Source organism: Equus przewalskii, chromosome 14 (assembly GCF_037783145.1).
Source record: "Equus przewalskii isolate Varuska chromosome 14, EquPr2, whole genome shotgun sequence".
NCBI lineage: Eukaryota > Metazoa > Chordata > Mammalia > Perissodactyla > Equidae > Equus > Equus przewalskii.
In genome coordinates, this window is record NC_091844.1 from 31,324,725 (window position 1) to 31,347,894 (window position 23,170).

Consider the following 23,170-nt stretch of genomic DNA (forward strand, 5'->3'; position numbering starts at 1 on the left):
CATATTGGCTTTTGGCTCTCGGGGGCAGTCGGTGGTGGTGGCGTGGCCGTGGGCCGAGGGCCTGGGCGGCGGGACTGCGGCAGCGCGGGCGGCGGGCAGCGCGGGCGGGGCACTGCAGCAGCGCGGCCCCCGGCGGCCGGCAGCGGCCCGCTCGAGGGGGCGCTGTGGGCACTGCCAAGCGTCCTTTTGTCAGCGCGCACCGCCGAGAGAGCTCTCATTTCCTCCCCGCCTCTTGCGGGAAATGGATTTAATTCTGACGGCAGGGCTGTAAGGCACGAGCGGGAACGAAAGCCTTTTGTCAAGGAGTCGCAGCCTCTGTTGTCTGGGATTACCACCGACGCGGAGAAGCTGCATTGCTGGTGGAATTCCAGGCAGCGCTGACAAGTGCGGTGCTGTTAGGATGGGTAGGAAACATTGCTCTGCAGATTAGCTGGGTGCATTTATTAAGCAGATCCAAAAAAAGAAAAAAACACCACCACAAAACAAAAAAACCCAACAGCCCACAGTGGAAGACCAGAGATGGATAAGATGCCGTGCAGGAGGTAAGCCCGTTTGGGGAATGGGCACTGTGGGCTTGCCTTGGTTTTTATTTTAACGGAATTTGAGACCCCTACAGCATCCTTCCACCGTGCGGGAGCTGTTTGGTCCAGATGGGTGAGCATCTGTTAGTGAGTGCGTCTGCGATGCAGCCCTCCCCCGCGGCTGAGGGTTTATGCCTAAAGGTTTCTGTTGATGGAGAAACCCTTGGAGGTTCTTAGGAAAGCGGTGCAGCCGAGCGCTGGCCTCTGCCCGGGGACAGTGGGACCCACTCGCCCGGAGCGCAACGCCTGACAGGTGGGGCTTTCTTCTCGGTCCGGGCGGGCGGGTGGTAAGGCTCGCCTCGCGGGGCCGCGCCTCCCTTCCCTTCGCGCTCGGCCGCCGCCCTCCGGGGAGCCGTGCGGGCGCGCTCGGCGGGGCTGGGCGCGTTCCTCGCGGCCTCGCCATGGCCGGGGGCGCCGCGCTCCGCCGCAGCTGCGGGGCGAGCAGGTGAGGCGTCGGCTGCCGCCCGCATTTGGAGCAGGGGAGCTGGCACGTGAGCGCGCCCCGGTGGGTTTGGATCTTTATGCAGCTCCACCAATTTGGAGGGAAAAAAGGCCACTGTCCCCGAGGAGGTCTGGCCACTCAGTTCATCTCTTAGCTTCCATCTTCCCTCCTCTCTCTCCTCCGTCTCCCCTCCCCTCCTTCGCTCGGGAGGAGGCCACCCTCTGGCCGGGAGGCGGCGGCCAGCGTCTGCTTGTTTTGAAATCGCCACCACAGCCTACCTGGTGTTGGGGGGCAGGGTGGGAGGGGCAGACTGCTTTAGGATGCTGATCAGGCGCTCGGGGCTAGCCTATTGTCTTGCCTTTTCTCCCCTTCCTTTTCTTCTCTAATCTCCACCCCCTTGCCAAAAAAAAAAAAAAAAAAAAACCCAAAACGAATGAGAGAAAGGGAAGGGAAAAAATGTCCCAGCCCACATGCTATCAAATTCTTTTAAAAATTGTCATTTATCTGACACATGATTATTTTCCATCTGTTTCTTTACACCCCCTCTTGACCCCTCTTGCAGTTGCCGTCTAAGATTCAACTGACTCAAACGAGCCTTATGGATAATAGAAATCAAATCTCAGTTTCCTAAATGGACGTTTTGTGCTTTCTGACTAACCCCAAAGGAGGCGTTGGTCTGGCATCCTGGCAGGAGCAGATGATCCGAGGTGGGGACTGCACTTCTTCCACATTTAGTGCGTGGGGCTAGGTGGGGTACATGAGATGTTTAATTGGCGCAGTGAGGGGGGTCCTCAATAATGGGATTTGAAAATGATGTTTCATTTTAAGGGAAAAATAGTGAAAGTTCTGTAAATGAGTAAGACCAGAGAAGATAACTGTGAAGTTTCATACTTGCAAGTCACTCCTCCCAGTAGCATATGAATAGTATCTGTTAGAGATTTTAAAAAGGGGTTTCGGCCATTTACTATTTTTACTTTATAATGTTCTGCCTTCATTCTAGAAAGTGATCAGATTTCTCAATGCCTAGGAACCAGGATGTCACCCAGACCCCCTTACTCACCTCTGCTCCCCATCCCCCCATCCCCAATAGGGCACAGTAAAAGCAAACTTTTCATTATTACTTTGATGTCAATACATTTTAGAGAACCACTAAAGATAAATGTTTCTTTGATCCACAATCCATAACATTTTTGTAGCAAGCCCTATGTTCTCTCTTGTCCGCCCGATTGCATAGCCCTGTTAGAAATGTACTTGTCACATACAAAACACACCACACTGCCTAAAACAACACACCGGGGGTGGTTTCTAGGCTAGGGTGGGATTTGCTTTAAATATTGGTCTGGTGCTAGAATTAGCAAATCTCAGTTATTCTTAAGGGTTTACAGGTGATCAAATGTGTTTGTTGGCAGAGAGTTTAGTGTCAAGATTTTAAATATATATAAAAAAGACTTTAATAAATGTATGTATCACCTACCTTGTTCCACAAGGGAACTAAGACAGTTTACGGGGATTCATAAAATATAGCAAGGTAGACTAACTTAGAAGTAAAGGAGAAAGAAAAAAGGAAACTAAGGGTAGAGACTAAAATGGTATTAAGAATGAGGCTATGGGGCTGGCCCGGTGGCACAGTGGTTAAGTGCAGACATCCCGCTTCAGCGGCCCGGGGTTCCCCGGTTCGGATCCCAGGTGCAGACATGGCAATTACTTGGCAAGCCATGCTGTGGTAGGTGTCCCACATATAAAGTGGAGGAAGATGGGCACGGATGTTGGCTCAGGGCCAGTCTTCCTCAGCAAAAAAAGGAGGATTGGCAGCAGATGTTAGCTCAGGGCTAATCTTCCTCAAAAAAAAGAATGAGGCTAATACACAAATACGAGCATAAGACCCTCTACACCTGCTATGAGGGGGAAACAATCCAGGTCTAAACTTTCTAGCAGCTCATGCAAAAAGGAGAATTGACCAACCCATGGCTCATATGTTTTATTTATTCGTTGACTCATTCACTCACTCGGTCACTCAACAACCGTTCAATGAGGACCCACTACGCGCCAGGCTCTGTGAGAGGCGGTGGGAACAAGGGGTGAAGCAGACAGATGTGGTCTCTGCCCTCACGGCACTTACGGACAAATGCAGGAAACTGGTATTCATCAAGAAAGCTCTCAAATGAATGTCTAATTACAAATGGTGATAAGAGCTGTGCAGGAAAAGCATGAAGCAGGAACGGTCACATGTCCGGAATGTGAAAACACGTAATAAGACTTCTTAAGAGAAGTACAACCATTCTTGATCTAAGAACAGAAAGGAACTTTCTTCAAATATGACGCAGTGTTTGGAAGGATGTCCTCAATCGTGTCCTTGTCAATCACAAGGGTGGATTTCATTCGGCTGTTTCGTATGCTGTCCCTCAGCGTGAGCTCATGATGTCACACTGTGGGTCTCTCAGACCCCTGGGCTTCTCGGGATATATGTATTTTGAGGCATCTGTGTCTTCTCTAAGATTATTGGTTTTATTTCAATGATAATCGTTAATAATGAGTAATAAAAATGTGTTCTGGATCATCTTGATGGCAACCCAAAAACCAGCGCTGGGGCCTGTGTTTGCCTCTGTATCCTGCCATGTGAGCAGGGGCAGCCCTGGTGGCTCCCCTCATAGCATGATGGGTAGGGAGGGGAGTTTAACAGAGGTGTGTGGAGAGAAAGGGCAGTCCACACAGGGCACAGCTTGCCAAACTCGAAAGAACAGCTCCTGGGGTGGCCACTGCTATATTGGCAGCGAATGAAACTCTCATGTCAATTCACCTTCTACAGACTAAGTTACAGCAATTTAGTAGCAGCAGGTGTTGTAGTAAAAATGCAATGAAAAAGTTACTGCTGCTGGTTTCAGCAATAATTGGATTAGATCTCCATTTAAGACTGGTTTTGCAACCCCCCAATAAATACCTTATGTCCAAAACAATGAGACAGGTAGTTTGCTGTAATGGTTAAGTGGGGCCAGACTGCCGAAAGTAGTAATTTTTCTACTTATTAGCTGTGAGACTTTGGACAAGTTACTCAACCTCTCTGTTCTTTAGTTTCTTCTTATGATAATATGTGAATAAACATGTGGTACTGAGTTCACAATGATACTGTGAGGATTAGAGGTATTACATGGGAAAGACTTGGAGCATATAGTAAGGTTCAACAAATGTTAGTGATTATTACTATTTTTATTAGTATAAAATGGCCCCTCATTTATGTACGCTTTCCAAGATGGTTTGATAGCTGAATTTTAGATTATGGTAACTTATTATCCTCAAGGAGCAAGTGCGTTTCTGAGGTTATTAACATTGTTTTGCACAACAAGCTTGATGCATTGTCTGCCTTAGTATTGTTGAAGTCGAAATTCCGATAATGATGCCACAGACTAACTGGACCTGAAGCTACGTCTTTCTATTGCTAAACCCAAAATGATGTTTCAGTTTCAGCCAAGCAATATCTGTTGCAGTGAATTAATTTTATTAATTTGACATTATAAAGCTTGATAGTTGTATTTATTTGCACATTCGTTTTGACATCTAAGTTATATGATAGCTATAAAGTATAGGTGTTTAGAACCAATCTTTATGAGAGTACATATTTAAGTTAGATTTTAATAAAAGTGACTTAGGTCAATGCCGGGTCCATGAGAAATTTTTTTCCTTCCAAAGGGATTTCTATATAGTTTAGCCATTTTGGACTGTGTACAAGGACACACCCAAGAGTCTTGGCTTGGAATTTTTGAATCTCTAGAAGACAGATTGCAGCCAGTATCTGACTCCATATACCTGGACTGCTATAGTTTTAGCCTGAAAGAATTTTAAGGCAGTAATACCAAAAACCGCCTCTGTCCTCAAGAACAACAGCAAAATGCCCCAGACACAAAGAACACCTGCGGAATGGAAAGCTTCCAGCAAAGGTTCATCCTGGCCTGTCTTCCCAGATGAGCTGCGTGTAGAAGGTTTGCCAATGTTGTTGAATGAGGTGAAAAGAAGGTCTATTCTCTCTGGAGGACAATGTTCAATTGTATGGATTAAAGCAAGTTTATGGATTATATTGTCCAAACCTAATTTTAAATTTTCTTTGTACCTAAGTGATCTGTCAAAGATTACAGGAAATATGTTAGTCTCCCACTGTAATCATATTTTTGATAGCTTTCCTTTTGATATATACATATCAGAGACATATGCATTTATATGTATACACACACATAGTACATGTCATACATGCACACAGTTATATTTGATGCTGTGTTACTTAGGGCCCTGGTTGCCCAGGACTGATGGGTTTCCTGGGATGGGACTTTTGGTACTAAAACCAGGGCAGTGCCAGGCAAAGGAAGACAGCTCCGTTTTAGTTTTAGAGGACAGGGAGAGGACAAACAATGGGCCCAGATTCTATAAGGATTTTCTAGAAGATATGGTACAGTGGTGCCAACCAACATCAGCCAGCCCCTGATTCAACAAGGGGCCCCCCTGGTAAAAGTCAGGGATGTTCTCCCAGCTGAATCCTAGAATAATCTTTGGGCTCATTGCACCAGGCCCCCATGGCTGTGGTGTGGTCGGGGAAGGGTGGGGTATATGACAAAGGGCTCTAGGAGCTCTGTCAGGACCTTCTACTTTGAGTGACCAGGCCCCCATGTGCTGAGGGAGCCCCCAGTAAACTGGGACTTTAACACAGCCAGCTTCAAATCAGGTCAGTTCTGATCACTCCAACGGTTATGGCTAAAAATAAACATACGTAAGTACATGATAAACAAATGCAACTTGTCCCAGCAGTAAATATTCCTAACGTATTTGATCTGACAGAGGACCTCACCCCACCAACAGCCCAGGCAGGACCTGATGGTCAGGGAGTTTAGGATGTGATTGCCTGAAAACAAATTTCAGTGCTCCATATGATATCCGGAATGGTCTTCCCTGGACCCAGCCTTCAGGTGGCTGGAAAGAACTTGCCAAGCCAAGTAGCAAATCCCTCTGGTTTTTATGAGCGGTAGCTCTAAGGGCCATTTGGCACCCTCCACCCCAGCCCCACACACATGTAGATGGTTGATTGGACCAGGCATGGACCTGTGAGGACTTGGAATCTTAGGGCTAGTGGCCATATTAGGCCCAACAGGGGAGGGGGTCAGGGTGAAGAGACCAAAAAAAGGAGAAAAAAGCAACGAACCAACCAAAAACAGACATGAAGGAAACCATGGGCTATCCCCCTACTCCCATCACCAATTTAGAGAAGAAGCCACTTGGCTTCCTTGAGATGGCCACAGTGATTCCAGTTCTAGTAGCTTCCATGAGGCCCAGGTAGACTTTGGTCCCTATGTTGATGAGGTTGCCCTCCATCCTGCCTGGGCTAGTTTGCTTAGGTTTCTGTTTCTACAACCACACTGCTCCTAGCTAGAACTCTTGATTATTCCACAGCCTCCCACTTCTCTTCCCTGCATCGAGCCCAGCCTTCCTCCATCCCTCCACAGAGATCTTCCCAAAGCAAAAATCAAATCTTGTCACTCCTCTACCCTCAGGATAAAGCCCAAAGCCCTACCTATCTCTGCTGGTTGACATCTTCTCCCTTCACTCTCTACCCCCTAGGTGGGCTGAACCACCATCTTCCTGGACGTGCCCCCTGCCACACATCCCCCACAGCTTCCACACCTTTCACAGGCTCTGTCCTCCACTTTAGATGCCCTTCCACCATTTTTTGTCTGGCAAGCTGGACCTTTGCGGAAGCCAACCAAATAGACAAACTTCTAGCAAGCCTAATGAAGATAAAAAAGAAAAAAATTTCACAATACTAGAAATGATGTATGAAACAAAGGGGAGAAGAAGAGATTTGAAATCATAAGAACACTACGCATTATTGTATCCTAACATATCCTAAAATCTTGATGAAATGGATCATTTTCACAGAAAATATGAACTACTATTTATTCTAGAAATCAAATGTCATGTTCCTGGATGGGAAAAATGGATGTTGCAAAGACGTCGATTCCTCACATATTCTGCTGCGTGGATGGCAGCCTTCCTGGTAACCAGAAGTGATGCAGATTTGTTCCTATTTTTACATTCCTTTGGTAATTTTCTGTGGAATTTTGAAAGGGGTAGTTAACCGCATATGCTCAATTGCAAATCATTTTATTGATGAGAAAGCCAATACATGTGTATTTGAATGTCATTTATAAATTGTTTTTCTCGAAGAACAAATAGAGTTATCACACTTTGAAATGCATGGAGACTTTATGAAGACAGAATTCATTTCACAACCGACGTGATCTTCCGCCCATCTTATTTTATTGAGTATGAATTTCATCATGCTCGCTTTCTTTACTCTGCATGGAGCCCATATAAGAATCTCTTGGCTTTTACTTTGGTGTAAATCTGTGGTGAAAAGACACTGGAAAAGTGAGGGTGGGTTCAGTTTTTTCCTCCTTTATTCGTGTCAGATGGCAGAGCATCCATACTGATCATCTTAGCATTCCCTTATTTAGAATTTATTCTCCTTCCCTCTTAGCACCACATTTCTCTTAGATCCTTCCAACACCCTCATTTGTGTCCTAAATTAGCTACATCTGTTACCATAGTTATGCACTATCCAGCTTAACCCATTCCAAGCTTGTTCCTACCATATTGTGCATGAGACTTCTTTTCTTTTATTTCATAAAATACACCAGTATTTTTCTTTCTTCTGCCCCCCAATTTTTATTGTTTTTAAGGCAATGCATGTGCATAGTTAATAAATCACATGGGACTGAAGATCTTCTAAGAAAAAGCAACAATCCCTGCCCACCCCCATCCCTTATCCACAGGCAAACCACTTTTAGCTGTGTTTTCCGTTTTGCTGTGGTAACCGCTGTATCTCAAAATAATATGCATACACTGCTATTTCTGAATTTAATCAACTTCAGTCATTGTCAAGTGACTTTCTGCCGTGATAATCAAGGATGTAGCTTATTTACACCATGCTTGCATCTTCTCACCACCTTTCTCCTGGTCATCCCTGCCACTCTAGACAATGCATTTATTAAAACCAGATTTCTTAGTCCATGGACTGTTGATTGGGTCACGTGACTCTCTGCTCTGTAAGATAAGGCTATTACCACCACCTCTCCTTGCCTGCTTCCTCCTTCCCTCTAGCTGTGCAATTACTTTTGCATTATCAATGTTGATGAAATATTCATCCTGTTCCATAGCCATGGTTGGTTTCTGTGATTTGTCTACAAGGTAATTCTAAAAGCTGAAAACTCTTACAGTGTTCATTATCTGACGGGGTTGATGTTGTTCACCACACAATAAGTAACATGCTAGGATTTCATATCCTTCTCAGGGGCTCCAAAGTCTCACCCCTTGGGTCACTAAGTGGAAAATGCTCCCAGGGTGAGGTGCAAATGGACTCTGTTGTCTGGGGGCACTAGTACCATCAGAGCTGCTCTAGTTTGCCCCTGCAAGATGTGTGGTTTCTCTGACGACCCATCGAGGGGTCCAAGTTGATAAATTCAGAAACAGCAGTGTATGCGTAGTATTTTCAGATACAGAGGTAATTACAGCTGAGTGTCTGGCTGTGGACCATTGTACGTGGGGACAGGAGGGGGAGCGGGCAGGGTCCACTGCTTCATATAGAGACCTGCAATTTGTGCCCGTGTTCAGTCTCTTTATTTCCTGCCCTCCGTAACACCTGCCATCCCAGAGCCTGGGACATCTCTAGGGCTCTGCCAGACCCATCTTCTGCCTCCTTGGCTCCAGCATTCTCTGACTGAAATCTAGGCTGAGGCATCTTTTGCTTTGAGGGTCATCAGGGTATGCTCTCTAATTTTGTATATTTTCAAATTTTTCCCTAATTAAAAAATGTCTACTGTTTTGTACTGTTTGCTGTTTTATTAAAATCTGAGCCTTTCATCTTAACCATGATGTTAAACATTAAGTCAACTTCAAACCCCAAATGAAAATAGCTAGAGTATATTGTTAAAGGACAAATCTGTTAAGTTGATTTATAATAACAGGACAAGTATCCACAGATTCTGCAACTGGGACACCCAGGAAGCAATACAGTACTTAATTAAGTTGACAATGTTATAAAGCAGATCTATAGCTTTAATTATGCAAAGGAGCCTTGTTTTTATTGCTGTGAATTGGGTTCATCAGGATTTTATGGCCAGCCAGGTGGATGCAGCCCTAGAAAGAAAAAGTCTGCTGGGAAATGAGGAGCAGGGCCAAGAAAGCGGGGCTTCTATTTGCAGAGCAAGTCCACATGCTGATCTGTGACTATCTTGGTGTCTCTCCTATTTGAGGTTCTCCATTACCTTTAATCTGCTGAAAGATTCTTTCAAACTTAGATTTTGAGAAAGAAGTGCTCCATTCCCGCTCTGTGATTCCCATGGTACATCATTATGCGGTTTAGCGATGTTTTCGCTGCTGCTCTTGTAAGGTGGTGCAGCTGAGGCTCTTGGACCAGACAGCAAGGGTGGGCTCTCCCTTTCAGGATGTCAGTCATTTTGATTCTGCCAATTGGAGGGCCCAGGTGGTTGTGGATTTAGAGTGAGGTCCTTTGTGCCCTGTTCAAGGAGGGGCTGAGATGGATGACTGCCCAGCTCCCAGATGGCAGCTTGAAATGAGCCCAGGAGTACCATGCAAGGGACTGCATCATATGCGGGTTCTTTCAAGGCTAGAATGCTGCTACTGTCGGATCTGAAACCAGTTCTTTAAAAATGATTTATTCGGATGCTGCTTATGTTGTTGGTATTATTTATTATTGTGCTCCCCCAGTATAAAACAAAAGAACGTTAAAAAAAAAACAGGCTTAGTTAACTTTAACTTTATTTTTCTTGTATAAAAACTATGTGGTGGCCACAGCTGGAGCCTGGGTCCTCTGCATGGAGACTCTGGTATGGATCTAGAAGGTCACTTTTTAATTTATGTAAAAGTGTTTTTTTAACTTTTAAGTCAAGTTTATTGAGATAATATACACACAGTAAAATTCACCTTTCTTAAATGTATAGTTCCATGAATTTTGAAAAATCTATGCAGTCACGTAATCACCACCGCAATCAAGATAGAAAAGAGTTCCTGCATGCCCCTTTCTAGTGGATCTCCTCCATCCGCCCACAGCCCCTGGCAACCACCCTTCTGTTTTTGGTTTTGCCTTTACCAGAATGTCATATAAATGGGTTCATACAGTTTGGCCTTTTGTGTCTGACTTTTTTTTTTTTTTTTTTTTTTTTGCTGAGGAAGATTCACCCTGAGCTAACATCTGTTGCCAATCTGCCTCTATTTTTTGTATGTGAGCTGCCATCACAGCATGGCCACTGATAGACGAGTGATGTAGGTCCATGCCTGGGAACTGAACCCGGGCTGCCAAAGCAGAGCGTGCTCAACTTGACCACCAGGCTGCTGGGGCTGGCCCTGTATCTGACTTTCACTTTGCATAATGTTTTGAGATTCATCCATGTTGTTACAAATATTAGTAGTTCATTTCTTTTGATTCTGGTAATATTCCTTTGGATGGCTTGTACCAGTTTGTTTAGCTATTCACCCATTAATGGCCATTTGGGTTTTTCCAGTTTTTGATGATTATGAATAAAGCCACTATATATATTGGCGTACAGGTTTTTGTGGATGCGAGATTTCAGTTCTCTTGGGTGAATACGGAGGAGTGGGACTGCAGTGTGGTGTGGTAACTGTATGCTGAATTTATGAGAAACTGCCAAACTGTTTCCAGAATGACAGGACCATTTTGGATTCCCACCGGCAATGTATGAGAGTTCTTGTTGCTCTGTACTTGATATTGCTAGTTTGTTTGTTTGTTTTTATTGTAGCCATATGATAGGTATGGGGTAGTATCTCATTGTGGTTTTAATTTGCATTTCCCTAATGCAATGACTCCGAGCATCTTTTCCTGTGCTTGGAAGCCACGGTATCTCTTCTTTGGTTGTTTCTTGTCCCTTACAGGTCAGTCGGACCCTAACATTCTAAGGCAAATGGGGGAAGGATGTTTCCTTTGTCTCAAAGGAGGAGCAGAAGCCTGAGTGGGAGCGGGCTGGGGGGATGTGGGGAGAGTTGCCTAAGACGAAGGTGATGGCAGGGGGGTGAAGTCAGGAGCTGGGGTATCTGATCCTTTCCTCCCGCACAGACTGCTTCTGGAGCTCTTCTCTGGAGGATTTCATGGTTGGTATTATGAGGGGCTGTTCCCTTGGAGAGGGAGGGAGGGAGGGAGGGAAGGAGGAAGACAGCTGTAATATTGATTCCATTTTTTATTTGCTTACTCCAAGTTTAGTTCAGTAAATATCTCTTTAAAAGAGGTAAGTTTGGCCAACATAACCCCTATTGTTAATTTCTGGGGGGAGAGGAAGGGAGGGTTACATAAAAGATGTTCAAGAAAATGTGTATTTGAATTTGTTTGACATAGGGGCTCAAAGAGATATTTGTACACCCGTGTTCCTAGCAGCATTATTCAGGATAGCTAAAACAGGGAAGCAACTCAAGTGGCTATCAATGGATGAAGGGATAAGGAAAATGTGGTATATACATACAATGGAATAATATTCAGCCTTAAAAAGGAAGGAAATTCTGACGTATACTACAACCTGAATGGACCTTGAGGACATACACTAAATGAAATAAGCTAGTCATGGAAAGACAAATACTGTATGATTTCACTTATGTGAGGTACTTAGAGGAGTCAAAATCATAGAGACAGAAAGCAGAATGGTGGTTGCCAGGGCCTGGGGTGGGGGGAATGGATGCTTATTGTTTAATGGGTATAGAGTTTTAGTTTTATAAGATGAAAAGAATTATGGAGATGGATGGTGGTGATGGTTGCACAACATTATGAATGTATTTAATGCCACTGAACTATACACTCAAAAACGGTTAAGATGGTAAATTTTATGTTACATGTATTTTACCACAATAAATTACTGTAATTTACCACAATTACATAATACACAATACGTGTATTTAATGTGATTGAGGTATACTAGCAACAATGAGTGATTTATCACAGTGGTCAGTAAGTTTGTATGGTTTGACTATGAATATCAGTCAGTCAGTTGACAAGTGTTTACTGAACACCCTTTGTGTGCAGCCACTGTTCCAGGTGCTAAGAGGCTGATGTGAACCAGGTGGTCACACTCTAGTACGGAGAGAAAGATGCTAAACATGTGAACAAACAAATGAATAGTGCCAGGCAATGATACTTGTTATGCAGAAGATAAATTCAGGTACAAGAGAGGGTGATTGGAGAAGCCTCTTTAAGCCAGAGTGGTCAGGGAAGGCCTCTCTGGGGAGGTGACATTGAGCCCACTCAGGTGGGTTAAGTGGGCCTGGGTTGGAGGATAAGGCAGTGGTGGCTGATTGCATGCGTTTCGTTATGCTATTTGAGACAATATCATTGGCTGAGAGGGAGTGAAGAAGGTGCGAGATTTGGGGAGAGACGATAAGGTGGAAAACGATCCCCTTGAAGAGTCTACACCGAGGAAGGGCAGGTTGCCTGGCAATGTTAAGAAATCATTTGAAAGGTGTGGAGGGAGTTTTGAAATTAGTCCAGTCCTCACAGTTGTGTGCAGGGGTCACTTGTTCAGATGCACGCCAGGAGCAAGTTCACGTAGTGTTTAACCAAAGGTGGGCGTCTTCGAGGTGAGAAGGACGGAGGACAGAGGGACAGAGGAGTTAGAAGTGTTTGTTACCCTGGTGGACCACCAGTTAATTTAGCCATATTGAAGAGGGATGTGAAGATGGAGTTTGGGGGTAGAGAGTGAAAAAGTGAGTAAGAGGTCTTGGAGATGTTGAATTGTTCGAGGGGGGATATCAGAGCAGGTGAGCTGGAAGGGCTGGGTCAAGGAGGAGGATGTGAAATCCAGAAGTTGGAAGTGGTGATCTTATTGGTTACAGCAATATCTATACGACCACAGCAGTGAGTGGCTGAGGCTGAGGTGGAAGGAGAGATGATTGGCATTAGAAGCCAAGGAAACGTGAGGTTGGGTGTTGGGCAGATCACTGCGTGGATGTGGATGTTGCTGTCGAAGTCATCAGGAGTGAATAAGGGTAATGATGGAGAGGAAGATGGGCAGCCAGGAGCTGAAGTCATCAGTGAAGGAGGGGAGTGACCCGGAGAGTGGTAGAGGATAGCTGAAGGGAGGGTGACAAGAAGTCTAGTTGGAGGGAGTGAAATCCCATGGCAATGGGGTTTTTGAGGCAGTGGAAAGAGATGGATGTGGCTGTAGGGCACAAGGTGGCTATCTACACTGCGTCCAGGCCCTGAGGATGTGGGATGTGTGCTGTGAGAGAACAGTGTGCTCAGGGGAGAGCCAGGCTTTAGATTTTTGATTTTGAGATCACAGAAATAGGGCTTATGTAGCTGCATTAGCGAATGCTGCAAAGAATTATGTGATTGTTCAATGAGATTGGTTTCCAAGCAGGAAGAAAGGTAACCAACGAGGCATTATTGACTTTGGGCTTGTTCAAAACTCAATTAAAGGCAATTAACAGTATCTGGTGTTGTTTACCAAAGTACTAGTCCCCTGAGGGATCTCCTAGCACTTCTTGGGAATTGTGAGTAGAGAAGAAAGAACTTCCTCTCCTGAGGCATCTTGTGTTTTCATGTCATTAATTCCTGCGTCATCCCCCAGCCATAAATCTAAGAGAGAGGATGAAGCCTTCTGTCCTTTCATATCACCCTCTTGCTGTGGCTCTGCCATGACTCCCTTGTCTAGCCTTGCTCTGCTGATGGTGACCTTTAACATAATAAACTGCTTACGAGAATAATGAGAATTGATGGGGAAGATGCACTTTCTCATAATTTATGGGTCATGCATCAGAACAGGACATTTTTGGAGGAATGAAGCACGTTATGGGAAAACGGGGTTTCTTAAATGCATGGCCAAAAATCTCAGGAAAGCACCCTGCACTACTGGCAATCCTGAGGCGTTTGCTTTTCCACTCTCCAAAATGACGAGTTCGCACTTCCTTTGTTGAAATCTCCTTCCCTCCCCACCCCTACCCACCTTGCTAGGCCCTAAAGCGCAAGAATAGTGATGAGCACCCCATGGCCTGCCCTGGGCCACCCAGTCTTTCTTACGTAGTCTCCTTAAGGGAGCTCTTCCAGGCCTTATCTTTAGATTCCATTTGTATGCTGAGGATCCAAAGTTTATATCTCCCAGGAGCTATAGCTTAGTGCTTCTCAAACTTTAACGCGCATGCCGATCACGTGGGGTTCTTGTTAAAATGCAGATTCTGACTCCATTGGTCTGGGGTGGAGCCTAAGATTCTGCGTTTCCAACAAGCTCCCAGGTGATGCTGATGCTGCTGGTCTTGATTTTTTGAGTAGTGTTGAGTGGTGAGGATGCAGACTCATCTACCCAAATGCCTCCTTGACATTTCCACCTGGATGTCTGACAGGCATCTCAGACCAAACCTGACATGACCCTATTAGAGTTCTTGATTTCTTTCCTCTAACCCACTTTTCTCTGCATTACATCATCCTCCTGGTTGCTCATGCCAAAAATCTTGGAAGTGTCCTTGGTTTCTCTCTTTCCTTCAGTTTCCCATCCAATCCATCAGCAAATTTTATTGGATCAGTCCTCTAAAACATATCCCAAATCTTTCCACTTGGCTCCATAATAATAGTAGTAGCTGACGTTTACTGAGTACTTCCTGTCAGGCTGTGTTAATGATGGCTATAGATTGAATGTTTGAATTCCCCCCAAATTCATATCTTGAAACTTAGGCCCCATTGTGATGGTATTTGGAGGTGGGGCCTTTGGGAGGTAATTAGGTCGTGAGAGTGGAGCCCTCAAGAATGAGACTGGTACCTTTACGAAAAAGACCTCAGAGAGCTCTCTTTCGTCTTCCGCCATATGAGGACACAGTGAGACGAGGGCCTTCTATGAGCCAGAAAGCAGGCTCTCACCAGACGCTGAATCTGCTGGTGCCTTGATCTTGGATTTCCAGCCTCCAGAACTTTAGGACCTAAATTTCTGTTGTTTATAAGCCACCCAGTCTATGGTATTTTGCTATAGCGGCCTGAGCTAAGATAATGATATGCATTTTTATTTATATGTATTTAAAGTCTTATTATCATGACAATCCTGTAAGGCAGATGGTATTATTAATCCCAATTTTTTGAGTAAGAAAAGTGGACACATAATAGGCAGTAAATAAATCTTTGTGAATTGAGTAAATGAACGATCTTTATAACTTATAACTTACAGCTAGGTAGCACTACAGAGACTTGCAGTTTATGTTTTTAAAAAATCCAGTTCATTCTTTTGGTTAATTTTCTCCTTGGCTGTAAATATAATAGTCAGTAGTGCTGTTAATATACTTAGAGAATTAGGGAGACAGTATCTTGTTTTAAGGTTTCTGTGTCCTTGCAAAGCACAAATTACTTGCAAATGTCCACAGGCAAATATCCAAAGGGTATGTGTGTTACGGAATTTGTAGTCTCATTGCCTTCCTCAAACCAGCTTTGACAAGGGCTTTATGCATTTAAAACATTAAAGCTATTTATGTCTGACAATTACAATATTGTGATGCACTTTATGAAGACATTATGTCTTGTGTGTCCTTGCAAAAAGCAGAGATCCTTTTATTTCTCATTACATCACTGCATATTTTGTAACTTGTAGGATATATTGAGAAAGTGACATTCATGCTTCAAGATGTATTCCTTTCCTAAGCTTCCTTTACATTCATCAATTTCAAGGGTTTTGCGCTGTGTGTTGGTCATTACACTCACAAACCGTGATGAGAAGTGGCTGGGGTTCAGGAAGAAGCAGGCTCCATGGTCAAGTAGATGGAAGCTAGTTCATATGAAGACAGGCGAGGAACTTGTGTTGGGTTAAGCGACTGCTTTGCTATGCTGTTTATTTTAAAGGAAATCTTTAGTAACCTTATTTATAAAATAAAGACATCTTTAGTAATAAGAATAATTCACTTAGTTTTATAAGCATGAGTTTCTCTTAAGGGTGGCAAAGAGAAACACACATCATTATTGTCCTAGTGATTTCTATCACAGCCTTCTCCTAAGAATCAGTCCTCTCCTTTAGAACTTTCAGTATGCCAAGGCAAACATTAAACCAACATAACACTGCATTCTTTTCTCTAGTTCAGGTCAAAGGAATATCCTAGAAGTAGGATTCTTATATATAAGTGAATTCTTATACATAAATGAACTCAGAGAAGTGCTAAGCATTAGCAAGGGTCTTCTTGGCTTTACATTTCTGAGTAACATGTGGCAGATGTTGCATATGTGGAACAGTCCCACTGGAATTCCAGCATGTCAAAGCGGAAGGCACCGTGGAGATCTTCCAGTCCAACCCCTGAGTTATGGAGCGCAGACAAATGAAGCAGAGAGAAAACAAGGCACTGAAGGCGAGGCTCGTAATTCCTGGCAAATCCGGGGGTCCTGGAAAGCTGCTCTTCAGGCCATTTGTTTCTAAATGTCAACTTCTCCCTTTTTTAATGTCAGAGTTTTCAAGATGCCATTTAGTTTCAAGGAAAAGAGACAGGAGGAATATGAGTTCCTTACAAGAATCTAAAAGATGGTGGAAGAGATGGGTGGGGCTGAGGTAGGCTCTCTAGATGGCCAGGCCTCCGTGTTGATCTTTAGTTCTCATCCCTGGACCCAGGAAAAAAATTACAACAATTTAAACTTTGTTACAATATTACAAAGTATATTAGTTTCTTTAGGGCTGCCTTAAAATGTGCTACAAACTGATGGCTTAAAACAACAGAAATTTATTCTCTCATAGTTCTGGAGGCCGGACATCTGAAATCTAGGTGTCAGCAGGGCCCTGCTCCCTCTGAAGGTTCTAGAGAAAAATCCTTCCTTGCCTCTTCCTACCTTGGGCAGTTTCTGGCAATTCTTGGCATTCCTTGTTTGCAGCTGCATCACTCCAATCTCTGCCTCCATTGTCACACGGCCCCCTCCTCTGTGTCTGTGTGTCCTCTGTGTTTCTGTATGTCCAAATCTCCCTCTCCTTATAAGGACCCCCACAACTGGATTCAGGGCCCACCCTAATCCACTGTGACTTCATCTTAACTTGATTATATCTGCAAAGACTCTATTTCTAAATAAGGCCATAGTCACAGGTTCCAGGTGGACATGAATTTTTGAGAGACACTATTCAATCCACTGTGCAAAGTTACAATGGTTTTATGTTTTAACTTTTGCTAGGAATTTATACTTGTATGTCCTAGAAAGGCATGTTGTTTCCTTGGTCCAGGAGAGAAAGAGAGAGAAGTGCACGTGGAGCACTGCTTCCCAAGTGTATCCAGTGGACACTATTCCCAAGAAACGTAACATGAAATAAAAGTTTCAATGGTCAAAAGAATTTGGGAGATACTGTACTCTACCCTCCTCTTGAAGCATCACTGGCTCCTAGGATATCAAAGGTTGGGAGTGGTCCTTTAACCAGGGCCTGTGTCTGTGTAACACTCTACATTGCTTAAGCATTGCCTCCAGCTTCATGAAGCAGAAACCCAACCACAGTAGCTTGGTCCAACAAGGGGTTTATTTCCCTCATCTAGAAAGTTCAGAGGTTGCAGTCTGGGGCTGGCACAGTGGCTCGTGACGGCACCAATGTGCCAGGCTCCTTCTGTCTCTGCTCTGCCATGCTTAGCAGGTGGTGTTCTTTCTCCTGACAGTTTGCAAACCAGCTACTCCATTTCCAATCTCCCAGCTCCCTTCTAGATAGGAAGAAGGAGGAGGAAGTGGTGATGGAGAAGGGATAGCATTTCTATCAGGAAATTAGACTTTCCCAGAAATTCCCAGCAGATTTATGCTTACGCATTGTTGACTAGGATGCTATGAAATGATTGCTCCTAGTCTCAGGGAAGACTGAGAAATGCAGTTTTTTTGTTGGATGCATCGTACCCTGCACAGAACTGAAGTTCTGTTAGGAAGGAAGGAGGGATGAATATTGCCTAGGCAGCTGGCAGTGACTGCCACGCACATAATTTCCCATGGCATTAGTGACCGCGAGATCGCCCTTGTTAAAATTTGTCCCCATTGTCCTTCACAAGAGAGTGCTTCCCATAGAATTCCAGGTTTTTAGCATCAGCCTCCAAATTTAATCCTGCCAAACATTTTAGCGCAGTACAACTCTCGAAGTTCAAGGGTGCCCATACTTATATGGCACCAGGATACACTGAGTGCCTTCTAAACGATTTAACGGCTTCTGTGTGTTTGCACTCCTAATTTCGTTTTCTTTAATGTGTTCTAGTGGAATTTGGAACTTCCCTCTTTACAATTCCAAATCCCTTAGATAGACAGCTGCCATATGTAAAGTAATACACTTGGAATGCATTGTGGAAGCATCGCCGTTTCTTCTGGCCAACATTCAAAGCAGAGAAAAGGCAAAGGCTTCTACCTTCTCAGAGGCAATGGATGCTGCCTTGTGGCTTAAGAAACCTCATTATGGCAGAGGTCTTCAATGATCCCCGCTGTGGTCACACATTCTAATCACCAGGGGAGCCAAAGCGCATGCCTCCATTCCCAGGGAGGACCTGTAATGAGGAGCCTCTTGTAGGAGAAGGGGCCAGAAAGGTCTCCTTGTCCTTTTGGTTCTCCCTCTTTTACTTTGTGTGGTCAGGGAGAGCACACAGGCCAAGGGAGAAGAGGCTGGTTAGTGCAGCATAACATAACAGAAGCTGCAATGTCAAAGAGAAAGAGACAGAGACAGACGGCAGATTCCAGAAAAGGTTTCCTTTTTTATCTCTGCTTGAATATGTGACATTTCTAATCTTACCTCTGGAGCAGGGGAGGAGGCGGAAAGGACCCCCATGATAAGGCAATCGGGTCCTCAAACCTGAGAAGAGGAATGTTCTTCGCAAGTGAGGGCCTGGAGGTCTTGGGGGAAAACAGTCATGGAGAGGATGTCATTCTCCATTCTCTGCTCTGAATACAAGCTCTTTCCCTCATTCTGGGTGGAGGTAACCAATCTGGGATGTCAAAACACCCATCAGCAAAACGTGTCAAGATTTTTAAAAAACCATTAAAATTTTACATCATAATAGATTTCTAAGACAGCACAGGTCACAATGGCCTCATATTCAAAGGGAGCAACTGAAAGGAGCAAATGCTCTTGTACCATTTTGGTAGTTGACCTAGTGTCCAAAAAAATTGAATTTCAAATTGTAACCCCCCCTGAGTCCAAAGGAAATGATTTGTTTATCACTGTGTAATGTTTCAGAAAGGTCAGCCTGAAAATTGTAAGTGGTTCCAAGCAACTGACCCATAAAAAGATACTGTCCCTGGAACGCAAAATGTATGTAGAAGGTATAAGGAAGAGGGTAATGTAGCAGAAGACAGAATGAGTTTCTCTTGCACTAGTGACTGTGCTGTGGCATGATGGGAAAGCATGTGGCATGATGGGAGAGGATGTGGCATGATGGGAGAGCATGTGGCATGATGGCGGAGCATATGGCATGGTGGGAGAGCTTGTGGCATGATGGGAGAGCTTGTGGCTTGATGGGGGAGCATGTGGCATGATGGGAGAGCTTGTGGCATGATGGGGGAGCACGTGGCATGATGGGAGAGCTTGTAGCATGATGGGAGAGCTTGTGGCGTGATGGGAGAGCATGCGGCATGATGGGAGAGCACAGTTTGTAAACTACCAGGTAAAGAATTGACCCCAGGTATTTTGACACCCAAGCCAGTGATTTACCTTTTTGCCCCAGTCTGGGAGGTGGCAGAGTCAGACTGGCTGAATTAGAATCCCAATTGTTTCCACTTACTAGCAGTGTGACCTTGGACACATTGCTTTTGCTTGGTTTCCTCATCTTGACGGTACCTACTTCATTAGGGTTATTATGAGGATTAAAGGAATGATTGCATGGGGTTAGTGCCTGGCCCCATGCCTGTTCCAGAAGTGTTAGCAGCTGCCAGCTCAATTACTATGAGTGCTTTTCATATTGGCATCCCCTTTAAGGCTCCAGAATGAGAAGGAAGCTGCGTAGTATGCTAGGTACTGAAATTGAAGAGAATCATCACACAGACTCACCATGATAAATAATTCCGCTACCCACTGCTGAGGGCCGTAAGGCGTGGAGGAGAGGCCTATTACTTCTGCCCGAGAGATCAGAGAAAACTTCACAAAGAGGTTGACATCTGAGCCGGGCCGTACAAAGCACAGAATACTCCTGCTTGATCTGATTCCTTCTTGGAAGAATCCTTTTAAGCCCAAAAGCTATTTTTTATTTATTGGGTACTGTTTTCTGAGTAATAATCACAGTTGCAGGCTCCCTAACTCATTATTATTTGAGTTCTGTCAAGGAGATATTTATTATTTACAACTTTCCCCTACTATTTACATAACCTGTAGGATTTAAAAATAGATTTGTTTCACAGTGAATTTAGGTTAAAATAGTCCTTGTTTCGGCCATAATCTACATGGTGAGATATTTATGTAATATGGACAGTTAATCTGTCTCTCTAACAATTGGCCACAGGGGCTGGACTCAATTTATCTCCTCTCTGCAGGGTCTTCTATTATCTTTGGATGTGCACCTCACGTATGTCCCTGAGTGTATGCAACTGATTAATCATAAAAATGATGACATTCCTTGGAGTAATTAGACATTATATAAAAAGCATCTGCTGTGCTTTCTCAAGAGGGAGGGGCAGGCAATCCTCCAGTCAGCACAGATAGCTGCTCTCCCTGGGGGGATGTCTTCTGAGGCGACAGTCTGCCTGGGGATGGGGATCTGGCCCCCAGCACATGGCATTTGTCTGTCTTGTGCTGGGATGTTAGAAATGCTGTGCTAACCTCAGAGATGTGGCCTGTGTTCAGGAGGAGAACAGCCCCCTTTACATCTAAGTACTATTTCCATACTCGTAAGGCCTCCTCCCCACGGCGTAAACTTGCTCCGTCTCTGGTTCTGTATTTTGTGGCACTGTCTGGAAAATGGGTGTGGAAATAAACAAAACAAAAGAAAACAAAACAATCCCTAAACCTATAGGAAGGGTAGGGTAGGGGCACTTTAATAGTTCACCTGGAATCTTAGGTTCCGTTCCGTTAACGAATCCAAAGCCTGAAAGAAGAGAACCAGAGGGCACATCCAGGTCACTACCAAGTCCTGTTTGATTTTTCATCTCCTAAACATGCCTAAACCCATGCACTTATCTCCGTCTCCCCCATGCCCTGAATCTAAGTCCTAACGCCCCCATCTGGACATCTGCAGTAGCTTCTGACTGGTTTCTCCACATCCACTTGTGCCCCATCCCCTGCTCTCTTGTTCACACCGGTGCCAATGTGAGCTTTCAATATGCAAATTGGGCCTTGCTATCCTCTTGTTTAAAACCCATTAGTACTTCCGTTATTGTTAGAAAAAAGGCTAAACCTCTCTCTGCTCCGGTCTCACAGCACTTGCTCTCTTGCCCACTCCGCTTCAGCCACACTGGACTTCTTTCTGCTCCTTAAACTCACCAAGTGCTTTCCAGCCTCAGGGCCTTGGAACTAGCTGTTCCCTCTGCCTGAACTGCCGTTTCACGGAGTCTCCCTTGGCTAGTTCCTTCTTGTCATTTAGAGCTCAACCTAAGTATCACCTCTTCAGAGGGCATTCTCTCTCTCTCTCTATGTATATTGAGAGAGATATATGTATTTACATACATAATATACATACATACATATACATCTATATTTGCATACACATATATAATTTTTTTCTGAACTGTTTGAGAATAAAGTATAGACGTAACGCTGCCCATTTACCCCTAAATACCTCAGTGTGTATTTCCTAAAAACACTCATTCTTTTATATAACCAAATACAGTTATCAAAACCAGGCAGTTGGGGCTGGGCCAGTGGTGCAGCGGTTAAGGGCTCATGTTCCGCTTCAGTGGCCCGGAGTTCACTGATTCGGATCCTGGGTGCGGACATGGCACCACTTGGCAAACGCCATGCTGTGGTAGGCATACCACGTATAAAGTAGAGGAAGATGGGCACGGATGTTAGCTCAGGGACAGCCTTCCTCAGCAAAAAGAGGAGGATTGGCAGCAGATGTTAGCTCAGGACTAATCTTCCTCAAAAAAAAAAAAAAAAACCCAAAAACCAGGCAGTTAACACTGGTACAATCCTATTATCTAATCAACTTTATTCATATTTTGCCAGTTATTCCACTAGTATTCTCCATAGCAAAATAAAACAATTTTTTTCTGGCCCAGTATTTCATCCAGGATCATGTCTCTTTGGATCCCTTCAGTCTGGAGGAACTGTTCCTCAGTTCTCCTTTATCTTTTGTAACCTTGACATTTTTTAAGGGTCCAGGCTAGTTATTTTGCTGTGCGTTCTTCAGTTTGGATTTGCCTGATGTGCTCTCATGATAGGGTCAGCTCATGCATTCTCAGCAGGAATACCAGAGAGCTGATGCCATGTTCTTCTCCCCGCGTCCTGTCAGGTGGCGCACATGGACTTGACTGGCTAAGGTGGTGACTGTCAGCCTTCTCTACTGTGAAGTTAGTATCAGTCTCTTGTAATCACTAGTATCTTGTGGAAGATACATTCTGAGACTGTGTAAACATTCTGTTTCCCATCCCAGTTTTGCCCAATAGTTTTAGCATCCAGTGATGTTTCTTGTTTGAGAAATAATTATTACCAGGTTGGTTGCCAAATGGTGAATACATCATTCTTTTTTTGTTTGTTTTTTCTTGAGAGTCTGTTTTTCTATTTTTTTATTGTGATAAAATATACATAACATACCATCTTACCCATTTTTAGATGTACAGTGTGGTGATTGCTCTATTTTAATTCTCTTCATAGCTCTCATCACTCTGGGTTTTAAAAATTATGTTATTAATTATCCATCTAGGATGTAAACCCCATGAAAACAGGATCCTTACCTGTCCTGTTCATGGCTATATCTCCTCTGGTGCCTGGAACACTATCTGACACATAGAAGGCTCTCAGTAAATATTTGATTGATGAATGAGTGAGTGAGTAAATGGCTGAATGGATGAGTATGACCCAGCACTGTTGGGCTCCCACATGTCACCCTCCCCCCTGCCCCGGATTCTCTAGCCTCCTTGGCTCTGCCCTGGCTACACTAGCCTTCCTTTGATTCCTCATGTTCTGGTCCACCACAGGGCCTTTGTACCTGCCAGTACCCCGACCTGGAATACTTTTTCCTTCCTGCTTCATTGCTGACTCTA

The 23,170-nt window shown here is 44.3% G+C and overlaps 1 protein-coding gene and 1 long non-coding RNA gene across 5 annotated transcripts in view; one reads left to right on the forward strand and one right to left on the reverse strand.

Annotated features, from left to right (window-relative positions):
* The window catches only part of LOC139075730 (uncharacterized), a 31,275-nt gene extending 12,260 nt beyond the window's left edge, over positions 1 to 19,015 (reverse strand). Inside the window, exon 1 of the long non-coding RNA XR_011526470.1 lies at positions 18,771 to 19,015. This is a non-coding gene — a long non-coding RNA (uncharacterized lncRNA). The remainder of the gene's footprint in view (positions 1 to 18,770) is intronic.
* ADD2 (adducin 2) overlaps positions 112 to 23,170 on the forward strand; it is a 103,201-nt gene continuing 80,142 nt past the window's right edge. The window contains exons 1-2 of one of the 4 annotated variants that reach the window (XM_070573829.1): positions 217 to 542; positions 1,586 to 1,730. The gene's annotated coding sequence lies outside the window, so the exon portion shown is untranslated. Of the gene's footprint in view, positions 543 to 648; positions 835 to 1,585; positions 1,731 to 23,170 lie in introns of those variants that run through there. The other 3 variants (XM_070573831.1, XM_070573828.1, XM_070573832.1) reach the window with 3 other exon arrangements.